Here is a 24,723-nt window from a genome sequence, read left to right on the forward strand (position 1 = left end):
TTTTTAAATAACAGCACTAATTTTAGAAAACACTTTTGGCAAACTCTAGAGTAGGCACAGTTGTCAGGAAATCAATATAATTTTTATTCTGCAAGTGGAAAAGACACAAGTACATGAATTAGTTTACTTTTTAGTATGTATTGTCACTTCCACATCACCTTTAATTATTACAGATTAAAGAAAGAAGATAGCTGATTACTGCCAAAGCCTCTGTGAAAAAAGTCATTGGTTTCAGAAGGCTGTATTTCCATGAATTAATTGGGCAATTTGCACTTAAGTCATTGTGACAACTGTGTTTTCCTCAGTGCCCCATCTCCTGAACTTTAAGTATGTGAACTGAGCTGAGGCTGCCCTGCACGTGGCTGTGATGTGGAAGCAGCTCCCTTTCTCCAGCTGCTGTGGCATGGAGCTGCAGTCAGGAGAATCACACCCTGGTTGGCTCCTGGGCAATGTGCCATTTTTCTCCTGCAGCAAGGCTCACAGACAAAGTTGGCTGGTGGCCTGATTGGCTGCATTCAGCCTGTGTCTTTGAGGAGCTGAAGAGAATGTGTGAACTGTATTTTTTGGCATGAAATATAACAGGTAAAGAATAATTTTTACAAAAATGCTTAATTTCTTTTTTTTTGTTTTTGGGAATACTTGTATGTATGACTTGTGCATCAAGCGTTTGGGGTCCTGGCCACCTGAGTGCTGGCACAACACTGACAACTCTGAACAAACAAACCCTTCCTAGCTTGACACCTACTTAGTGTAGCTCCTGCAGGTCCAGCCAGCTCTGTCTTGTGTCAGTGCAGGATTCATGACCAGAAGTCTAAAGTAAGACCTTGTAAAGCTGACAAGACTTCTGCCCTGTGTTTTTAGCTGTAATAGCCACACCAGCTCCCCACCCACACAGACTCAGTGAGCTGATAGAAGCGGTTTAGTTTCAAAAGTATGAACCTGCATACAATACTAAAAACAATAAAAGCTTTCAAAACAGTGTATTTCCAAAATCATTCTCTTGGGGTGAGGTGGATGTGTGAAGTCCTCGGCACAGGGTTGGTGTTTTTGTGTCATGTCTCACGCAACTTGATAGGCTCACTCAAGCAGTAAGGAAGGTGTAATCTAGTAGCAGAGGTTGATTTCACTCTACATGATTCAAGCCTCTGATTTAAGAACTTAGAAAAACTGCATCCCATTCATCAGCTAAAATTCATGTCCTGCATTGCTTTTTGCTCAAGGCAAAGAACCTTTATAGTTTTCTAGTTGGTTCAAGTCTAATCCAGCTGCTACAGTCAAAAAATATCAGCATCTGGGTAAAGTAGACGTAAATCTATCTCATGGTGACAGTCAAAGAAGATGAAATGAGAAGTTACTCCCTCCAATTGTTTTGAGTTTTTTTTGTTGTGGTTTTTTTTTTTTTCTTTTTTTGTCTACTAGTGAAAGATTCATTCTTTATTTTTCCCAAGAAAATCTCTTTGTAAATTGCACTCCCCCATCTTTTGTTTTGTGAACTTGGCTGTGAGAGAGATGTGATTTCATGCTTGTCTCACTGTCACTACTTTTTGTTGTTAGTTTTGTTTATTCAAATGTTAGACTATTCAAATGTTAAATGTGTGATTAAAAACAAGAAAATATATCTTCAATACCTGTTTTATATCTCATGGAATCTGATGACCAGGTGTCTTCGGGTGTCTTCCTTCTGATGTTGTGGGGACAGGACCCTGATCCTGCAGCTCTGCAGCAGTGCTGTATGACTACACAGCCTGACCTTGTGGCTCTGCTGAATCCTTTCTATTGGGAAGATTGAATGGGTTTTTTGCCATTTCCTTCACTCCATTACAACATTGATGCTTTTGCCTCTGCTTACACCTTCTTGCCACTTTCCTCCTGCCAATTCCTTTTGGCCCTATTATCCTGTTGCTCAGACTCAGGTATTGTCCTTCTCTGTAGCCCTACCTCAAATGTCAGGCCTTTGTCCAGTTCTCTTCCAGCTCCTAACCATCAGCCTCACACATGTCAAATGGATTAGGTCTCATCCTTCTTTAAAAAAATAAAGGCTTTTTTTAAAAAAATTGAAATAACAAAAACAAAAAAAAAAAGGCAGAAAAAGTGCCCGTTCTCAAACCAGATCATTCCTTTACATTGCTGTTCCCTTACTTCCAGTGCTCACCCACCAAATATACTGCTGTTTTTATAGGTTCCCCCTCACTTCCCCTTCCCCTGATGCCCTTTCCCGTGCAGGATGCCAAGCACACAGGAAGGAAAGAGAAGAGGTAGTAGTAGTAATAACTATGATGCAAACAGAATAAGTCTCTGAGTAATGCTCTTTCAGTATGCTCAAGTGAGTCGGGTGAATGCTTTGCTTAAGTGACCAAAGAAACATCAAAGAGCATTATGTACATACATCTGAGTTAACAAAAGGTCTTATTCTGTCTCAATTTTGCACCTGCAAAAAGTTGCAGAAAAGTTACAGGAACTGTTCATATGCACAAAACTTGGGTAAAGTTCACTTGCTGAATTAAGGGTCCAAGTTCTCTTCCCTGTTGTATAGTAGTTTTGAAGTAAAACAATACTCCCTTTAAAAGATAAAATGAAAAAACCCAAGAAGGAAACTCAGCAGGAACAATGAACACTTTATATCTTCCCCCCTTCTCCCCTCTCTTAGATTTGGCAGGATCCTTCAGGAATGGAAAACATACCTTAACATTAACCAGCATACAGAAATTTCTCGAAATTTCTGCTCTTATTTGAGCCAAAATTTGCAAGGGCCTTAAACCCGCTTCTGCATATGACGTTCACGTACGCCTTCCTGATGGTTATCTTCTAGTGTTTTAATGAGTCCCTAGCACAGACAAGATGCTGCTAGTAGAAGAAATAGTTGTACACGGGAATGGCTTGGATAACCACATGGTTGCAAAACTTACTCTTTCTTACGTGCTTTTACCATGTTAAACTGAAGAACTTTAAAAATGTGGCTTAAAGGATCTTTTTAAAGCAGGTATTCAACTTGGATCCGGTTTTGTATGCCTAATTTTTTGCATACAGGGCCTGATGGTTATCTGAACCAGGTTTTATTGCCAAGGGACACATTCCATTATTTGTAATACACACCAGTATAAGTCTACTATGCTTACCCTTGGATTTATGTTGCTGCAGTGCTTGAGAGCCCTTGTCATGGATGAAGAGTTTATTGTGTTAGGCTCTGCACAAATGGAGGACAAATAGGTGTTCCCTGCTCCCAAGGTCAACCCTCCACAATCTATTTGGATGCTTGACAGGATTTTTTTTCTCAGCTACACCTCAGTTTTGGGAGGTTTTTTCTAAAACACCAGTAAAATATAATGCTGTCATTTTACATTGATAACAGTACAGTGTTTAAGAAGGCTTCCTGATATGGTAACCCCAAACCTTGATCTTATTTGTAAAAGTCATAATATTTTAATCCCCATCCTCAAGAAAACATGCAGGAAAATTCCAGCTGTGTGACATTGTTAAGTGGTGTTGCTGTTGTTTGTATTAGTATATGCAAAAGTGTTGAATGAAGTATGGAGTGAATTTGTTTTTCTCTTGTGATTAGATTGCTAGCGCTTAAACTTGGTGGGTTCATGAAGCTTAAATTTTTTACAGGTGAGCATATGGATAGCTAAAAAGTGTTGCTGTTCATATTTAAAGTAAAAACGAGGAGTGAAGAGGCACTATGACAATACTGGAAGTAAGGAAAGAAGGAAGGTGCATGCAGGGACAGTAACTTACTTCTCTGACATGGTGAAGTTGGTGTCTTCACAGCCTCTGTAGGTAATTTCTACTACTCCTCCACTGTTGCCATAGAGAGGTCTCAGGTCTCATCTTTCAGTTTACGCCCACTGCTTTCCATCCTCCCACTGCATCACTGTGAATGATGCCGTAAGATGCCCTTGTCCCCATCTTCTCAGTGATCTCCTTGGATGTACTGGAAAAATGCCATGAGGCCTCTCCAGTGCCTTTGGTTCTCCAGGCCTGAAAAAGCCCTCGTTCCTCAGCCCTCCTCAGAGGACAATGTTCCAACCCCCAAACCCTGAACTCGGTTCAGTTCAGTTTGTTGATGCCCATCCTGCATCAGGGGTCCAAAATTAGACACAGATGGTTGAAAATGAAATCTCACAAGTGCTGAGCAGATAGAATTCCTCCTCTCCATGTTCTGGCTATGACCCTGTTCACAGAGCCTAAGACACTGTTGGCTGTCCCTGCTTTATGTGAAGCTACAGACATTTTGGTGCCATAGTACTTAAGTGGTCTTACTACTTATGTAAGTAGTCACGGTACTTAAGTAGCACTATGTTGTGCTATGTAGGTAACATTGATCAGTCCTTAAAAGCTAAAAAAACAGATCCAAAGCTTAAAAAAAACTCAGGTAGGAGGTGGGAAAGTGAGATAGTAGGGTGAGATTGAATTTTGAAATGCAGAATCATATTTGCAGCTGACTGTACCTGAGGTCCAGACAAATGCAAGCAACATATCTGAAAATGCTAAAGCAGGTGGGATTGCATTCTTGGCTCAGGTTCTCTTCTTCTTCATGCATTTTCAGGTGTTTGATTGAAGAGGACTCTCTGAACATCATCTGAACATCATAAGAGGATGTCTCTGATCATCATATATCAGTATGTATCAGTTTAATAGTGTATCCTAAGGTGTGTCAAACCACAGAAGAGCAATGGGCAGAGAGGGTGGAATTCCATAAAACCTGCTGTAAACATGAATCTAGCTTTTCCTCCTTGAAAACCTTGTACAGGACTTTTTCTTTGACTTTTCTTTTTTTGTGGGTTTTTTCTGTGGTTTTTTTTTTTTTCCTGCTTTAATCATTCTCCAGACCCTATTAAACAGGAACAAAAAGAGGAAGAGGAAGCACACATTATCTGCTTTCTACAAAGCAGACTGTATTTATTTGTTTAAGTGAGAAAGAATCTCAATGTCTTCAGTGTTTCTTAAAAGCAGATTTAAGCAAATGAGCCAGGCAGCCAGCCAGGCAGAATGCATTTCTAGGCACTGGCTCAAAGGCAATGTCAAATCATATTAAGATGGGTGCCTAGAAATTATGTATGTGAGATTAAAAAAAATAATATTGGAAGATCATCTTGCCACAGTTGTGGATGATTATTTGATACAGGTTGAAGAGAATTTGCATTGTAAATCATAAAAGGGTGATGAAAAATGCTTTGAAATATTGAGCTAATGTAGTATCTAAAGCCAAATGCCACCTGGTTGCTATTTGTCAGACATTTAACTATGAATCACCTGAATATAGACAACAAAATAGCTGGTTCATACCAGTCCTCTGGGTTTGACCACCTTCCCAGGAAAAAATTGAGATATCTTAATTATATACTTGTGTGGAAAACTTGCTTAAGTGATTGTGTATTTCAGTAGGAGATTTTTTTATATTACCAGGTTGAAACAGCTATGTTGATTCCCCCTTTTGTTTTTATATATTCAGCAGTACAAATTAAGCATCTCCCCTACAAAGTATCATTTATATGATGAATAACCAATTTCGTTCTTAACCCTGGGTGCTGAATTGGGAACAGTTTTCCTCAGCTTTGAGGACCGCAGAACCATTAGGGTTGGAAGGGACCTCTGGAGATCATCTCATCCAACCCTCCTGCCAAGGTAGGGTCACCTAGAACAGGTTACACAGGAATGTGTCCAGTTGGGGTTTGAACGTCTTCAACAAGGGAAAATCCATGAACTACCCCAGCACCTGTTCCAGTGGGTGAAACTTCCCATGTTGGGGTGAAACTTCTTGTATTTTGATTTATGGACATTGCTCCCCATCCTATTGCTGGGCACCACTGTAAAGAATCTGGCACCATCTTCTTGACACCTGCCTTTGAGATATTTGTATGTATTGATGAGATCTCCTCTCAGTCTTCTCTTCTACAGAATAAACAGGCCAAAAAGCGACAATCATAGGTGAAGTTAGAGTTTTCACAGCAAGATTAATTAAGTTTCCTAGTTGTAACTAAAAACAAGGTAATTAATTATACCATTTTTCTTACACACTTGGTAAGGCATGCTTGGATTTACAGAGGCTCATCTCGGTAGATGGTGCTGTTGTGTCTCAAACTGCTTCCTAGGATGCGATGGAAACAGTGCCTGAGGCAATAGAGGCACAGTAAAGGTTCTGCCTCTAGAGCAATTACAGGCTGCATTAACTAAGTTTGGGTTATTTTGGGTTGTTTTGTTTGTGTTTTTTATTTGTTTGTTTGTTTCTTGAATTACGAATGGACAAGATTGATTTGGTGAGGGTTTATGTGTCTGTAAAACCTGTACAAAAATAAAGCCCAATCTTTGAAGTAGGTCATATGGTTAAAGTAAGGCAAAACAAACTCTGTGTGCGATGAATGAGCTGCGCTACTGAGTCAGGAAAGGAGGAAAAGCTTTAGGTGTCTACTGAATTGTTAGAGCTTATGGATGTTAGTTGTCTGTAAAAGGATATGACCATACCTTATCTAATCATGCTTTTCCTCAGACTGTTTGAATGACAACTCTGGCATAGGTTTGTTCCATAAAAAGAGAGTTGCACAGAAGGGTGCTGCTAGTATGTGCATGAAAAGAGCACTATGCAGCTCTGAAGTGCTCTGCTCTTACTTCAGTACCTGACATGCAGAAATCAAAACAGCAGATTTGATTTCAGCCTGGGTAAAAAAGCCTGAAGTTATGTGAGCCTGCAAACAAGAGATTATTTCCCCTCCTCCCTTCCTTCCCACCACCACCCCCCCCCCCCCCCCCCCCCTTAATTTTTCTTAGAAGCATTTCCCCACTGGATCTTGGGATTTCAATAATGCAACAGACTAGTGATACAGTCTGAGAGCCACTCTGGTCATTTCTGTTATGTTCCCCAAAGCTTTTTTTGGCTTTTGCACAGCAGATAGCAATTCCTGGATCCCAGTTCTGCTGAGCCAGCTGGGCTCTTACAGCCTGTTTACAGTTGGGAGCTGTGCTGCTGAGAGACTGAGGACAGTAAGAAATATTGGCACTCTCAGGATAGTGGGAGGTAAGGCTTTAAGTCAGCAGAAAATTAGGGCAACATGAACTTACAGTCTAGGTCTGGGCCAGTCTTAGCCATGTAAGTAGCCTTACAAGATGGATAAACTGGAGGGATCCAATCTGTTTAATGAGCAGCAGCATCTTTTTTCCCCTTTTTTTCCTTTTAAATAGATGTAATTAAAGTAGCAGACTGCTGCCCCACAGCATGCTCCCAGATGGCAGCACAATCTCTAGGCCAAGGTTTCCGTCTGATTTCTTGTAGGCAATCAATCCCTAGAGCAAAAGAAGTCAAGTTACTGTGGTGGCTTAATACAGGACAAGTGGATATCACAAACACAAAAGCATCCCATTTGTTGAGTATCTCCTGGATGCACCTTTTCCATTACCTGAGGAGCTGATAAAATCTAGCTGAGCCAAGCTGTTTCGCTTAATTCCTCAAGAGAAAAAAAAAAAAAAATTATTTATATGTCACATCTGTCTGGTTGCCACTCCCTGTCGTGAAATCCTCTCTTTGTTATATGCTATTAAGCACACTTGATCTCTTAATCAATTTTTAAGGCCAGAAGATGGTTGTGATTCAGAAAGAACACTTCACTGGAAACTGTACACCTAGCTTGTACCCTCATATTATGAGCAGAATTTGCTCTTGTGATGCATAAGAATCAACGTTAGAGAAATGATGACATGTGATGGTGTTTTACTCTTACTACATATGTCATGTATCATTGACAAATCTTATCAAGCCACAAAAAATGTATAGATTTTGGTGGGAGACATATGTAGACATGCAGACATGGTATTAACCTGAACACTTTATTTCTTAAGTAGCTTACATTTTTTATGGAGAAAAGCTGCTTTACAACCCATTTAGATGAAGATTAACTTGTTTAATGTTTAGTTGCATTCCCAGTAGAGCAGTGATTGAAATCTATTTAGTCTGAGACAAATGCAACAGCGGTGTTTTGCCTTCATTTGAATATTGCTAAGGATAAGAGACAGAGACTCTTGAGAATGAGTCCAAACAGTCAACTGTTTACACAATTCTTGAGTCACTTGGTTGGATGGCCGTCTTCTTACCTTTGCATGCACAAGACTATTCCAGTCTTCTCAAAATGGGTCTTAGGAGCCTGAATCACAGCTCTAAGCCCTATAGAAGACTGAGCATGCTTAATTATGTGGCTGTTGAAATGAGACTAGCCACAAACATTTCAGAATTTATAAATAGATGACTGAATCTGAGTCTGGTATAGCAAATCTCAAATCCTTAAAGTAGATTTTGCGCTGTTTTACATCCACAAGTCTTGTAGGAATCTGGTAACATAAGACACATAAGTTTGCAAATAAATCAAGCTTGCAAGGAATTAGTTATTGGTAAAGCCAGTAACCCTCATTTTTCAGGTCAATATATTGCCTTCCTTGAAACTCAGTGCATCTCCAAAATGTCCATGACTGATCACTTCATATAGGGAGCCAGAGTGTTCTACATTTAAGCAATTATTCTCTGTGCCCAATGCTGGTTTTCTAGAGGGCTGCTTGTCTCCCTGAGTTTTTGCACACTGCTCTAGCTCATGCCTATGCTTGTGATTGCTCTGTTTGCCCCTCTCATCCACAGAAACAGGAGTAGGACAAATAAAATAACTTTGACAAAGTAATTTTACAGTAGTTTCTGATTTTTATAGTACTTTATTTTGGTTGCAAATCTTCCAAAATAAATCTTTTGAACTAAAAAAAAAATAACAATAAAAGGTGGGGGGAACAAAGCTAGGTGTCTCTCTCAAAGAGTTTGAATCTGTTGGGGCAGTAGATAAAGTCATCATTTACCTTCTGACTTCCTTTTGTGGTTACCACAGGGAAGCAGCTGTTGGGTCTGCTTAGCCCTGCCATCCCTACAGCATAAGCTGGCATGCTCAGGTGCCATCTTAGTTCCTGGCAGGTGATTCATTCTGGTGGCTGGTCCATGACCAGCTGATGGGCAGGTGAGATGATTTCAATCCTGCAAAGAAGGGAAGATATAATTCAGGCCATATGTCAGGCTGTGTGTGTAGAAGCAAGTGGGAGAGTGACCACAGTAGAAAGGAAGAAATAAGTGATTGAGTCAGAAGCAGAGAGAACTGGAACTTACCCAAAATATATTGCCTAAGATTTTGGTAGTGCTCAATAGAGGCATTGCTAATGATGAGGCTGGGAGGTTTGGAGTTCCACTGATTGGGAGCTGCACCCTTGGAAAGGGACGTGGGGAAACATTCTCATCTGTCAGGATCTGATTATTCGTAATGTTGTCTGACAGCTGTAAGATTACATGTGTATAAATCAGCCAGGCAGAAGAGGAGTCAGTCAGTAATTTTATTTTGCCTTAGCACAGTGTGAGAACTGTCATACTGGAGTCCGAGCAGCACAGCCACTGCCATGTGCCAAGCAAGCCTGTATCACTCCCAAGATTTTTCTGCCCATGCTTCCACTCTCTGCTGTGGCCCTAGAGCCTTCCTCCTTGGAGCTTCCCTCCTCCATCCTTTGATTTCTGAGAGGCAGAGGCAGTGAGCAATGTTTACCTGTCCCCTTTCTGAGCTGCATGGATTTGAGAACATGGCTGCATTTATTTTCTACACTTAGCCCTGGGGTTCATAAGGTGCCAGAGAAAATATGAAGTTTAGTAGCCTCTCTCCCTTTCTTTTTCTAATGTACAAATAGTGAGGGTTTCTGTGTCTGTGCAGCCCCATCCCATTGCTTTGGTTGGGTCTAACTATCTCCTTGGGACATCAAGGACTTAGCAAATGGAGCTGAGGCTATAGACATGGCTTCACCTGTCTGCCACCCCTGCCTCTTCCCTGATGTTTTTGTGCTTGTGCTCTTTCACGCAAAGGAGAAGCCATGGATCCATTCAGCACTGCTGCCTTTATTAGCCTTTGTAAAACAGACTGAGAAGACTTCCTTACAAGTGGGAGGAACAGGCACTAGTATGGATGCTAACTATGAAGCAGGGAGCACAGTGCCTGTGGAAAAGCAGGCCACATAACTTTCTCAGTCTTGCCTGAGAAAGTGGCCTGGGAAATCATAAGGAGGAATTAAAACAATCCTCAGAGATAGAAGACAGCCTTGCAGGTGCTGTTTGTCAGCTGTTTGTTCCTTGTTTTCTTGCAAGAGAAGGTCGAGGGGTGGTGTACCCCACTGAACAATGATGATGATGTATTAGTTTACTAACCATTAGGAGTTTTACTTTTCTGTACTTTCACATATTGGTCTATAAAAGAAAAGCTGAGGTAATAAACCTTAAGAGAAAGAGAAAAGGAAGAACTCTCCTGTTTAACTCACAAGGGAGTCGGTGTCATTTTTCTCACCGTTCCAAATAGAGCGACACACTAGGGCAGGGAACAGTAGAAGAGGGGTAGGCAGAGCAAGGATGGCAGGAGACCAGGCTCTATGTATTGTGTTGGGCTGGGGTTGGTACTGTGGCTCTCCAGGTACAGGGCTGTTTCAAGTACCACAAGCTGAAACAAGCTGAAGCAGTTTCGTGAGAACCACATGCAATGTGAATGCATCACTTTTCTGGGGAAAAAGTGCCAAGGGCTCAGCTCTTCCAAACTTCAGTCTAGCTTTGGTTCCTCCCATCCAATTATCTGTTCTCCTTGCTAGTGCATTGTGAATAGGCTTTCTCAGTACTTTGTTTGACTGGAACTCCTGACTTTCTCCAGCAAAAGAAAATGTACATGTTCTCTTTTTGCTGTTTCTACTGCCCACCATCCTTCTGCCTGAAAACATGAATTTTGTGTATCTCCCCTTCCCAATTTCTCTCCTATATTCTCTTGTAGCTGTGGTCAAAGAACCAGATCTCTTCATATAATTACTCTCTCTTCTATGAAGGCATCTTCCATTTTTCTCAGGTTCTTGGGCTGAACACTACTGTGGAGGACCCGGATGACTGCAGAAAATGTTATTTACATCATTTCTCACTGGGGAAAGCTGCAAGTTGTAAAGTGTATGTTTAAGCCTATTGGCTGAGGCCGAAAATTAAAATTAACCCCCTGCATTGCACTTACCCACTTTGCCCAAATAGCAGAGGGCAGAAAAACCTAAAAAATTATGAGTGTTCTGTTTACATCTCGGGGGGGGTGGGGAAGACAAGGAGGGCCAATGGATGAACCTAAAATATGTTAGGTTTTAATGCATTAATAAGTTTGAGAGGACTTTCTGCTGAAAAGGGAGCAGAGTTTCAGGCCAATTAACCCTAACTGTGCCTGGAATAAACTCATCTCCTTGTGTGAAGGAGTTGCTTCCGGGGCTGGAGTAGAAAGATTAAGGTGGACAGGGGAGAAGAGAAGAGAAAGAGATGGTTTTCTGCAAGTGTTTGGCAAGCTCTGGCAGAGAAAAGATTTCTTAGGGGTTTCCTGAGAGCTGAAAACCAAAAGCACCTGCCAAAGAATCACCTTTAAGGGAGATTCCTGGTATTTAACTGTCTGTATTATCCGTACTTTCTAAAAAGCTGAGATAACAAACTGAGCAAAGGCAGGGAAGTTATGACTGTTTTTAGAAAGGGATTGATGGCTGACTGGCAGAGGGAAGAAGAGTTCATGGCAGGTAGAAGGGCCCACTTTAGGAAAACATCATGACTGCAGATCCTCTGAGGTGACTCTGGACCTTGATATTTGTCCAAAAAGACAACTAGAAGGCTTTAGCATTTCTCTTCAGCAGAAAAATACACGCAAACAAGAACAACGTAAATTGTTATTAGGGCTATACTTCAGGGACTTCCTCCTTCCCCAGAGGAGGGTCAAGGCAGTATTATTTAAAAAACTTCTTTAAATGTAAACTATATTCTGTTGTTGCTGGCAGGAGGGCCACACACACATGTAACTTTGCAATAGTGTCCAAAGATTTTACATGTCAAAACCCTCTTGCTGTACAAGTGAAAGGGAGATACTTGTAGAGCATATAAAGTCCATAATGAGAGACGTGTGTGTGCAGAGTGGGGGGCATATTTGAGGAAATTACAAAATATTTCTTGAGTTAAGTATGTTTATGAAACATTTCAGTCAGGACCAGTTATACACCAGTGATTCCCGACCATGTTCAACCTTTTCCATAGCACTGCATGCTGTTTTCTTATCTCCTATCTTGACAGGGACCCCCAAAATACTGTTGCTGCCTCTGCCTTCCTCCACTGCTGTCAGTTTGAGAAGGTGCCAGTGGAAAGACTTAGATAATCAGCCAAGCAAAGCACATTAGTTTTTTCTCTCAACTCTAATGTTGGTGCTCAAGCCAGAGAGGTTATTTTAATTGGGACCCAGTATTAGAAATAATTTTATTTTTTCCTAGAAAGTGATTGTGTTAACTTTGAGATTAATGCTAAGATTGATTAAATTTAACCTGGACACAGATTTGATCTTCAGTCACTCAGTGGTGGCTTCCACAATATAGAAGAAAAAAAAAAAAAAAATTAAAGCAGACGAAGTTTGGGATATGTCAATCTCAGCTATTCATTTTTAGGATATTACTGGAGGTGAATGTGTTTGGACAGGGAAACGAGAGAAATGGCCTGGCTTTAGAAGTGCTTTTTTTCCCAGAGAATTCCTGGTACACTTAAATTTTGGATGCTAAATCTTCCTGAAAATCAGTTCTACAGAATACAACTACATTACTTGCAGTATTGAAAAAAAGATATGGAGTTCCTATTCTCATGCTGGTTTTTCTAGTCGTTTTTTTTTCCCTTTTGCTTCATTGTAAGTGATTAAAACCAACTGACAATACCTTCTCTCCCTCCATGTTTATTAATTCAAAATGAATTCTGTTTTCTGGCTGACATCAGTTCACTGTCATGGTTCAAAACTTTTCCAGTGCTTGGATGGCTTGCTGCTTGCTTGCTGAAAAAAGTGTTTATATCAGGATTTTTGGAAAGAAACAAAATGTGATGTTATAGGGAGGGAGGAGTTATTTTGTTTTGTTTCTACAGAAATTGAACTTTGAGATATTTACATTGTCTTATATGTGATTCCTATTAATAAAAAATAATGCAAAGTGTTTTGGTGGCTTTTTTCTATTCATTCTTTTGTTATACTTTTGACAGAGTATTAATCTCAATAGGATATGGCATTCTGTGCACACAGGTGAGATGTCTGGCAGATTTTCCAGAGGGTATGACATATTTGAAAAAAGTCTCAGGTGTTCCTGTGATCCATTTTTATTTCTCCACTTGAGTTTCATGCCTGTCTCGCAGTCACCTGCTGCTGTATGCAAATCCTTTCTGATTATTAGGTTTGACCTTAAGAATGCCTTCTGTTAAATGCTCTGTGCTTGGAGTAGGCTCACATGTCTCAGTCTGATCCCACAAGTGTCCTACATAAGGAGTGAGCTCTCACCAAGTGTCTAAATCTTGAAAATTCGAGTCCTTTGTCGGAAGTCTTTGTACTGGAACAAAGATGACCGCTCTATATTGTGAATTCCGTGAAAGCATTAAAAAATAAAGAATGAAACTACCTACAAAACCAAAGAGCATTCTAACTGTCACCTTTGCCTACAACCTGATATATTTGTTTAAAGACATTAAATATTAAACTGGCAATGGTTTTGCATGCACAAAACAATGGGATATAGCTATTGTTAGAGACAAGTGCAAAGTTTTAAGACATAAAATGATTATTTTCTCTTATTGTTCCCAGTGTCAAAGGGAATGTTAGTCTCTTAAAAAAATTTGGTTTCTGAAATGGAAAAAGTACAATAATGGGAAGTCCTGACTAGTTTATAACACTGATCTTCTTTCTGAGTATGTTCTCAAAATGCTTGAGTGTTCTGACTCCCAATGGATTTGATCTTGTTTGGTACCTAACTAAAAGCAACTTGTTTCTTGGGTAGCCAACATAATTTAGAATGCATTACCTACACTCAGATTATCTGCTAGAAGTTGAGATTCATATCTGGCCACATGGGCAACCAGAAAATTCAGACATTTAAGTCTTTAGAGTGTCTCCAAGATGTCCTTGCAAGCAACTGCTTTTTTGGGGGGGTGGTTTTAAACTGAGGGTCAAATTTACTTCATTGAATATCTTTCTTTTCTTTCTTTGTTCAACAGAATGCTATCCATGTTTTACTGTGTCCAGCTGGCACATCCTCAGCATGCTGATTTAATTTTAAAAATTACTACCCATTGTAGAAGCCAGATGTAGCTGAATAGCAGAGTTTTTCTCATAGTATGGCTCTGGTGCCTGAACTGTTCCAAGGACCATTACTGCAAACAGTGCTGTGAGCACTTCCAGAGTAGAGAGAGGAGGCAGGAAGTGCTACATCTGTGATGTGCCTGAGAGTGAGATTGTGCTTTGACAGGGTGGGCTGAGCCCATGGCTCTAGAATTTGAGATTGTTTTTTAGACATACTATTACTGGGATTCACTTAAGTTGTAGCAAATTGTACAGGCTTTCAGGGATCATCCCTGCCCAGTCCCAAACTTGCAGCTACAGATTTGTACCTGGGGAGCAGGCAAAAGGACTATGGACAGCTTGCTTTCAAAAACAACAGAGCAGCCATCAATACAGTGAAGATCCCCATAAGCTTATTTTGTAGTTTCACACTGCAGTACTATCAACTCAGACCTGGTAGCAAAAATACAGTGAGAAAAGTACCATTTGCTTTAGATACACCACTGTGATTTTTGAGAATTGTTCATGCTGTCCAAGGAATTGAAAGCTGGAAGGATGCTTGTCAACAGATTACAGTAAACCTGACTGCTAGATCATTCTATTTATCCCTTACCTCCCTTGCCTTTTACATATAGATTTTCTGTCTATTCATACTGCTGTTTGGTGAGAAAGAAATGAGATTGTAAAGACAGCTGGATGCACATAGATAGTATAAATGAGGATAAGAACAACTGATAAGGATAAAGATAAAATAATCTCAGGTAAGACTTCCATAGTAGAAACTTTGCTTTGGTATAAAATGACAATCATTCCATATCTTCCGTTCAGAAAGAGCCTGTCGCCTAAAGAGTATCTGGAAAATAATGGCTACAGGTGGGAGCATGGGATTGCTCATGAAAGGGCTTGAACTTTTCTGAGTTATTTGGATAAGTAACCTCCTCACTGTTTAAATCCCTTGTTTGCACTTTAATAATATGTAAGCATCTAATGTTGCTGCCTATCTTGGTCAAACGTACCCTTTACATTTTGAAAATGGTTACATCTCTTTCTTCACTGCATAAACAATCCCGTGCCTTTGATTTTCCCTATTAGGTCCTATTTTCTAACTGTTTGATCAACCTCTTTGCCTTTCTCTGGATTCCTTCAAGCCCTACATAAAAACTGTAACTGTGGTGGTTATAAGAGGGCACGTTACCTCAGCTCATGCTGTCTCCCTCTGAGGATGGAAGAGCACTTGCTAAGGATGATGAACTGCCCCAGCTAGGAAAAAAGGAGAGACTGGGAAGGTGCTCTTAGACGTTACTATTTTCAATACCTTCTATGGAAGTCTTGATCACCAGATGCTAATGCTAAATCATCAATTGTAAGCATTGCTTACAAAATACAAGAAAATACAAGATAACAAAATACGAGCTCATGGATCAAGCTAAGAGCAGGGAGATATCACTCTCCAATTATTGTCACAGCCAAAGCAGGCTTGACTTTGGGAAATCAGTTTAATTTATTATCAATCAAACTAGAGTACGATAAAGAGAAATAAACCGAATCATAAAACACCTTCCCTTCACCCCTCCCTTCCTCCTGGGCTCAACCTTACTTCTGATTTTCAGTACCTTCTCTGCTCCAGCAGCACAAGGGGACAGGGAATGGGGGCTGTGATCAGTTCATCCCATGTTGTCTGGGCCAATCCTTCCTACTCAGAAGGAGGACTCATCACAGTCTTTCCCTGCTCCAGTGTGGGGTGCCTCCCATGGGGTGCAGTCCTACATGAGCTCCTCAAGGTGAGTCCTTCCCACAGGCTGCAGCTCTTCACAAACAGCACAAACAGTGTGTGTCTCTTCCAGGGGTATAGTCCTTCAGGAAAAGGCTGCTCCAGTGTGTGTCTTGCACAGGATCACAAGTCCTGCCAGCAAACTACTTCAGCATCCTCACTCCATGGGGCCACATGTCCTGCCAGGAGTCTGCTCCAGCACAGGCCTCACCCAGGGCACACCCTCCCTTGGGCACCCACTTACTCTGGCATGGGCCCCTCCAGGGGCTGCAGGTGGATCTCTGCTCCCCCATGGACCTCCACGGGCTGCAGGGGCACAGCTGTCTCACTCACCATGGTCTGCACCACGGGCTGCAAGGGAATCTCTGTTCCTGTGTCTGGAGCATCTCCTTCCTTCCTCCTGCCCCTGGGTGTCTGCAGGGCTGCTCCCTTCACATATTCTCACTCCTCTCTCTAGCTGCTGTTGTGCAGCCTTTATTTTTTACCCATTCTTAAATACATTATCCTAGAGGGGCTACCAAGGTAGCCTCTGTGCTTGGCCTTGGCCAGCAGCAGGTCCATCTTGGAGCCAGCTGGCATTGGTGCTGCTGGACATAGGGAAGCTTCTAGCAGCTTCCCACAGAAGCCACTCCTGCAGCCCCCCCAGCTACCAATACACTCAGCAAGCAGATGGGGAGTCAGGCCTGTGGAAAGGATCTGGAAAAAACCTGGGCTACAGCTGAAGCAAAGAAAGGGGCTGGATGGTAGGAAGCACTGAGAAGGGAGAAGGAACTAAAGGTAGGTTTTATATGTACAGCAGAGATCTAGAATTAAAAAGAACACCAAAGTGCTGTTTCCTGCTCTTGTCCCTCCCTTTCCCATTTTCTTAAATTCATCACCTGAAAACGGAATTCTGCATCAGCTGGTATGTGTTCTGGGCAAGCAGCATTCCTACATTTCCTTAAAATGCTTGGTGAAATGCCCTGAACTAAGTCTGTATCCAAGAGCATTAAGGGACAAATAAAGTTTGTATATGAAGGCTGTTCTTGATGTGAGATTCTTCATAAACAACAACAACAGAACTTCCCATTGCTTTGCTTTAGCAGATTTAGTTATAAGGTATTTTAGTGCAGAATAGCAAAACACCTATTTTCATGCTGTGTTTTTTTTTTTCAGTCAGGATAATTTTTATATCTATCATTTGAGTAAGTTATTCTAGTCTTCAGTCCTTACAAAGAGAATACAGAATTTCATGGTACAAAGAAGTATTGCAAGCTTAAGGTTTGTATTTTCAGGTTTAGTTTTACTGCAAAGTACTGTATATTCTTCATTCTGGAGTCTACATTCTTGTTCATGTATACGGTATATAGCCTCTGTTTCATAAAAATAAATCTTAACCAGCTGTGGTCATGAGATAAACCCTGACATTTGAATTGCCTGACTTTGAAAATGATGGGTGAGCACATTTTGTTCTTGAGTCTATAGGTATGGACCAGCGAAGAATTTAAATGATAGCCCAGTTTAAAAATCATCTTTTGCTATTTTCACAGATTATCTGTGTTGGGAGAATGACTGGGGAGGGGAGGAACTTCCTTCATCAGCAACCAAAACAATCAAATGCCTCCCCAGCTAGACAGGGACAACAGTAGGAATGCCAGTTATGCTGCCTCAGGGGAGAGGGAATGTCATTTCAGAGAGAGTAGGGCAGAAGGACGTCAGCACATAACTATTCTAGCGGAAAATCGATATGTTTCTGAGCACAAAGCCATTTGTAACTTTTAATATTGAGGCCACCAAATAGAGTGGGAAGTTAGCTGCTTTTGATGCAGCAGTCAAAGGGTCAAATTCTTTTCCCTGCTGCTCCAGCAGAGCTCTGTGGCAGTCTGCTGGGCTCCGCCAGTGAAACTGAAGAGGAGGATTTGGCTTGCAGCCTGGTTTTAATCTGCACGTATGGTATCAATTTTGGAAGCATTTTCTGGTTGTCCTCACAGTTATAAAAGGGTAGAAAAATATATTTCTTCTCTTCCCCATTAAAAACCAGGCTTTTGTTAACTCATTTGTGTTAATTCTCTACCTGAAAAGTGTAATGTTTAGCTTCATCTTTAGTTTTGCCATAGGATTTGCCTGTCTATTAATAAGTACCTCTGCTGTCTGTCCTAAGGGAAAGGCTGCTCTGGAGAAACTAGGTTGCCCCAGCAGACTCCAGTTCTCTCCTATCTCAGCTGATGCTGAGTCCATGAGGACACTACTCTATGGATCCCCCTTCTGATCATGGATACTGGAGTCTGCTGCCCATCAGTCTTCTTCTTCCTTTTTCTCTTAGCATGTTCATCCAGCTATTGTTTGCCTTGAGATGAGGAGTTTTGTGGTGTATGGGCAGTTGGCAACAATTGTGTACGTTTTCAAGGGGCTGCTGAAGAGGGAATGTCACCTGATGCTCGCAAAAATCTTCAGCTCTTTTGGTGAGTGCAGGAGCCATCAGCCAGGGATAAGTGTCTGGCCCCATTAATGAGCACTGACCCCCTCCGAAGCACTGACATTACTTGCTGTTTTACTGTAAGGTTTCTCTTCTTATTCCTGGACTGTGGTCCCTTCAATGTTTTATGTCAACTCTTGCTTTGGGATAGACACTACTTCCTCCCATTTCTGAAAAAGAGCAGCATCTCTCCCCAAGGCACAGGACTGTGAGAAGCTGCCTGTAACAAGAACTCCAGTTTTCCCATGAAATTGCAGACAGTGTTCATGTTTTCTTCAGAATCTGAGGAAACTTACATTTGAGAGGCAGTTAAACCTTTACATTAATGTTTGCATCTTTTTTTTCTGCTTTCTCATTTAATTACTGATTTTTCTTCCCTTACAATTGCTTTTTTGCTTTGTGTGTCGTTCCACCCTCTTTTTGCACTCTTCTCCTTTTTTTATCTCTTTAATCTATGTTGGTACTCAGCACCCAAAATCAAAATTCCCATGTAGGTGTAGAAACTTAATCACTTCTTAGCTCTTTTAATAGTCTTAAAAAATCTTCCTTAGCATAAAGTACTTCAATAAATATTGTAAGACATTCATGTAAGGGGCAACTGAGCAACAGTGGCAGGCTGCATGTGATGAACTTAGCTTTAGTAATGCTACTAAGAAATGAAATGAGTGCAAAACATAGAAGGTGAGAAAACTGAAGCAGGGAGACGAGTCACGGTTGTTGGGTGCAGAGTGATAAGGGCAGCCCTATCATAAATGAGACAGCAGGTAACACATCCCACCTGGAATTTCTGCTCATAGCTGCCCATGTGTGCCAGTACTATTATTGTCGGTTAACAAATCAATGGAAGTTCTCATTATTTCCAGCAAATTAGAGCTGTAATTGCTTCTAACAATTTCCCTAGACTCCTTGACCTGTAACATCAGTAGTTCATAGTGATTAAAATAGGAAGCAATGCAGCAAGTTCATCATGCTTTCTAGAGCATAGCACTGCTTTGGTACTTTAAACAGAATACGTAACATCTGTGTTGTGCTGGTTTAGATTTATCTCTTATGAAATACAGATATCTATCTGCTGAAATAACTGAAATTACCTTCTAACATACTCATGAGGAAAACAAGCTTTAACACCCACAGATCACTATGGCTCTGTCTGTAGATCAAGAACTGAGAATACCTGTCAGAGGTTCTCTTTTAATAAGACAGAAATAGATAACTATCCAAAACTATTAGCTGATTAGGATCATCATGGCCTTATCTTAATCTGGCTGTTTTGTATATTGAAGGTGAAAAATATCCAGTTTTGGAAATACATTCCCAGTATTCAAAATTACTATGGAAACAACTCAGATTTTTACCTTCAACATCAGTGTTTTAAATGATAAATCAATCTGTCTGAAAGAATCCAGGTTTCTGAGTCTTTCAGATGTGTTCTGGCTATCTACTACCAATTACTATGACAGTTCCAGTTCACTAAAATCTTTTGCTTTATGCAGTTGTTTGATCATGACTGTATGTATGGACGTGTTTCCATAATTTTCATGTTTAATTTTGGATAGTGGTAGCAACAGTGGAAAATATTAGCTAATCAGGCCTTTGAACATAAGCCTTGTGTGTCTGGGGTTTATCATTGCACCATTAGAGAAGTTATGGCCATTGCAAATTTACATCTGCATGATCCAATTGAAAATAATTCTGAGTAACTCTCCAATAAGTTTATGACATGTTCAGAACCTCAGGTTTGAAGTACTGCATGACCGTACTCATCACTGTCAGTCTTTAAACACTGATTTTCTGAGTGTCTGTATAACTCTTGCCAGTGAGTTTAACAAGAGTATTGAAAAGATTTTTCTGAGTTTTAAGGATTTTTATGCAGGGGATATTATGACAGCATATTTAAATTTTATTCCTGCAAAAGAAAAAGAGTTCCAGAGCCAATTAAAATGTAAGGGGACCCATAGAAAATAAATTTAGGTAGTGCATTCACACATTCAGGACTAGATCAATCAGGCAACATAATTATTAGATTGGATTTTTCCAGTGAAAATGACATGCTTCTGTATTTTATGCTTTGACCTCTTTTTCACTTGCCCTGTTGAATAGTTTAGAAAAAAGCCCACAACTGTGCTAAACAAATACATTTGTTTGGTTGTACCAAGCTTTTGTGCCAGCAGTGGAATTCATTAAAGCAACATGTTCATATTGCAAGCAGGTCATCAATGCATGATGCAGTCAGATTCCTGACCTTTACTTTCACTTGCCAAGTCTGCTAGATTGCCTTGTCCTGGGGACTTTAAAAATATATGTCATTAGTTATATACTTTGCCCTGTTTTTCTTGTAGCTGAAATCTTCACAGGTGTACTTGTTGGTTTTCTCTGGTAATTATCAATTAGTTTATTTTTTGTAGAGTCAGATGCTTAACTCTAAATAGATGCTGAACAACATGAAATAGAAATATTCTTCTCTCATCTAAATAAAATTTAAACTAAATTTTCAACCAATTTAGGATTTGAGGCAAGCTTTTTCCTTCAGTGGGATGGTTGGAGGTCATCTCAAGCAGCTACTCAGCAGTATATATATTCCCACTGAATTATGTGGACTTGTCATTTTCTAATCAGGTGTTCTGGTTGCTTGTCTAGATGTAAATTTTTCTACAGTGTTACCCCACCAACATCTCTAATAAAATGTTCCTCTATGCTCTCCTCAAATTGGGAAATGGTAATCAATCCATAGGGGTCCAGCTCAGCACATCCCTAACCTCTGTGTTTAAGTGCTATATTTCACACCCTGTGTTCGTTTTGGCACTGACCATGAGCACCTCAGTCCATACAGCTCTAAGTGTCAGGACAGCTCTGACATCAGGGTCCCTGTCTGGAATCAAGAAATTATGCCCCTGCCTCCCTAATTTTGTAGATGTTCTCAGAATGTTCTCAGTGTAGTTGAGTTGTATCAGACATATCCTGGGAACAAAGAAGGGGTATTTTTTTTTGTTTCCAAGTTGCAAATATTTTGTAGTTGACCAGAATTAGTAAGGATACTACATGTCTACATGTAAAACCTCACCATGCTCTTCTCTTCCCTTTTCACAGGGAAAAGAGATCCTGTCAAGAGACAAACTTCCTTCAGAGGAATTGTGCACAAGACCTGTGAATATATGCAAGGTGAAATGCCAAGATCTGTACCAGTGTGCCAACTCCACTGTTACTATGATCAGCAGACTTTTACAGCACCAGGATCCACAGTAATCTACACACCAGACTCCCCTGAATGAAAGTGTGGTATTGATTTTGCTGTATTCTGTTGCACTCTTATGGATCTTAATGACAGGCTGGTACTTCAAACAGCATGACAAAAACTCACTAAAATAAACGGGTTTTCCTCGGTAATTAAAGGCAAAGCAAAACAGAGATGATCACAGTTTCTGATGAAAACCTCTCTTAATGTTCCTTTTGATTTCCAGCGCTGCTGGTCCGAAGTGAAGCATCTAGGTAAAAATAAAATCATTTTAATACAGGATGTTAAATGGAAACATGTCCTTAAGAATGAAGCTATACAATTTAGTGTCTAGCTTTTCCTGGCATTTGTTAAAGCCCAGTGAATGCAGTTCATTTCAGTATGATTTTAAAAGCAGATAAACAAGTATGTGCATTACAGGAATCATTCAAAAAAGATGCTTTGAGGTTGAGACCAATTACTTCACAAATGCTTCAAGAGTGCAGAATCCCATTTAATAATTTAAACTCTGCCTTAATAAGGATCTATGATATTGACATTCCTTAGAGATATCTTTTTTCTTTTCATGTAAGAGAAACACCTAAAATACAATCAGAATAATCAGATCTATCCATCACTGAGATCATGCCATGTCCTTGAGACCTGCAGCAGAATCATAGAATCACAGATTGTTTCAGGTTTGAAGGGACCTGTAAAAGTCATGTAGTCCTATCCCCTGCAATGAGCAGGAATGTCTTCAACTGGATCAAGCTGTTCAGAGCCCTGTCCAACCTCACCTTGAATGTTTGCAGGGTGATAAAAGTTGAGATGCAGCTCTTCAGTGTTTCTTCACTCTCCTATTTCTTCTGTTATGTGGTGTGTTCCTGTAAGCCTGTGAGAGGAGTCAGTCACAGTCTACAGTTTCCATGCATAGATTTCATAATGATTATAGTAACTTTGAATGATTGTGACTGGTGCCTTCCCTTTTCCAATGTACTTTTGTTATTTTCCCTTCGTCTGGTACAACTTTCCAAATAAATATTTTCCCTTTCTTTTTTTGTCAGTCATCATGTAAAATATTGCTCTTCCATCCCTGAGAACCAATGTTAATCATATACGAGCTTTTCTACGTAGCTAAATTGTAAAGTGGCTAAATAATATGTCAGGGAGTGTGACTTGCTATGCAAGGTTACTGAATTTACCTAGATGTGATTAATGGTGCTAGTTACCTTATTAAAGGTAACTGAGGGAGAATCTGGTGGTACAGTTTTCAAGACCTACAGAAATACAGAAATTAAAGCAACTTCATCTGCAAGTCACTTTCAAATAAAAAAAAAAGTTTTTATCTGTATACAGAATTATTCGGTTGTTTCTTTACTGGTCAAATAATTAGTCCTATAGGGTTTTGAAATTAAGTTGAGGGAACAACTTCATAAAAGTTTCAGGAGTTCAGTAACTACATGTGGGTGCTGGGCTCCAGATGTGTGTGGAGTCCCAGAAGAAACCACTCATACTGACTCCTCAGAATGAATATGGGCCATGTGGCCACCTGAGTCAAGGAGAGTTGCATGCTTTGCAGTTGGTGCAAACCTCTCACATGTCATGTCTGTGCACATATTCTTGCTGTGCAGATTGAAATCTGCCATGGCAAAGACTCCCAGTCTGCTGGGACTTGTGTTCCTCATGTGTTCTTGCTGATGAGCCATCCATAGCTAATTGTGCAGTATAGTACTCTAGTCATGGTGGTCATAGTTCTATTAAAAGTACCGTGTAAAAGAGCCAAGAAATATGAAACAGATGAAAAAGTTGTAAAACAAAGATGAGGTATAATGGCTGATCTCATGATAACTTTAGAAACTGTCAGTGCTGTACAGTGATGTGTTAGCCTGTGGCTTTAGGAGAAAACATAAATGCAAACCAGGTTTTTCTTTTTTTCCCTATTCAGCTGATGAGAACTTGACCAGGGCGTAAGCATTTCATGTTACCCTCTACCTTCACTCATTTTGGGAAACTGTTGACACTTGAATATTTTGTGTAACAGCTTTGTAAACCAACACATACATCTAATTTAGCAACCTGCTGGACTATTGCATCCATCATGGCAATGATGCACTGAAACAGGCTCTGCTCTGTCTTGGTTTGGGCTGTTTCCTGCTTCAGACACACCATGTTCCCTCTGCCCTTGTGTCAACATTTTCTGTGCAGTATTCCCTCCAGTGGGTTGGATGACAGTGAAATCTGGTCAGTTGGTCTCTCCTGAGATCGGCCAGTCTCTCCTTCCTCCTGAAGGTAAGGGCAAAGGCTGCTTTGCCTAAGAGGGAAAGAAACAGAGAGTGGTTTCAGCCACCCTGTCTTCCGCTATGTAGCCACGGAGCAGAATGAGGATTCTAAATCTTTCAAGGTTGTGTGGGGGAGCTGTCAGCCTCAAATCTTTCTCTACACATGCAAGAAAAGAACATTCAGCTAAAATGTGTGATGATAAACCCTTTAATTCACAGTGTTAATGCCTTTTGTTGCTAGCATTTTAATATTCCCTTTCCCCTTTTACCTTATTTTATATCTCTCCCTCTGCAAGCTGTGAACCTGATCACTTCCCTCCTGATTATTGTCTCCCCCAAACTTCCATGTAAGGAAGCTGTTCAGGCTGTGCATGGTAGGATTAGGAATGCTTGCAACTATTTCAGAATTTTGACTTTGTCATATTCTTTTGTCACACTGAAAATGCAGCTTGTCCCAAAATATCATTGCCTTACTTCCTGTGGCAAAGTGGCTAAAGCCTCATTAGGTCAAATAAGCTATTCAAGGTACCTGGGTGCTACTTTGAATGAGTCAAGAGCAGTTATCAGAAAATACTCTGCAAAGGATTTGTCTTAAAAGTGGCATAGTAGCACCCAAACCAAAAAAGATGGGTTGTCAGGGGAAGCACCTTAAAATGGGAGGACTCAGAACTTAAAGATAATAAAATGGTTTAACAAAATATGATTCTGAAAGTGTATCACTTTCTGCAGTGTTTTTTCCCAGCTCTCTCTTTTCTTGTAATGTACGGCATAACAAGAAATAAATATCCTGAAGCATAGGCCCATCTACAACCTCAAAAAAAGCAACAAATGTGAAAGAACAGTAACCCCAGCTCTGGGGGTTTTTGTGTTGTTTAAAG

The 24,723-nt window shown here is 40.4% G+C and overlaps 1 long non-coding RNA gene across 1 annotated transcript in view; it reads left to right on the forward strand.

Moving 5' to 3' along the window:
* The window catches only part of LOC147655617 (uncharacterized), a 35,574-nt gene extending 12,956 nt beyond the window's left edge, over positions 1-22,618 (forward strand). Inside the window, exons 2-3 of the long non-coding RNA XR_015289376.1 lie at positions 4,547-4,619; positions 21,443-22,618. This is a non-coding gene — a long non-coding RNA (uncharacterized LOC147655617). The remainder of the gene's footprint in view (positions 1-4,546; positions 4,620-21,442) is intronic.
* Positions 22,619-24,723: the final 2,105 nt, after the last annotated feature.

Source organism: Cyanistes caeruleus, chromosome 1 (assembly GCF_971803275.1).
Source record: "Cyanistes caeruleus chromosome 1, bCyaCae1.hap1.1, whole genome shotgun sequence".
In the NCBI taxonomy this organism is placed as follows: Eukaryota; Metazoa; Chordata; class Aves; order Passeriformes; family Paridae; genus Cyanistes; species Cyanistes caeruleus.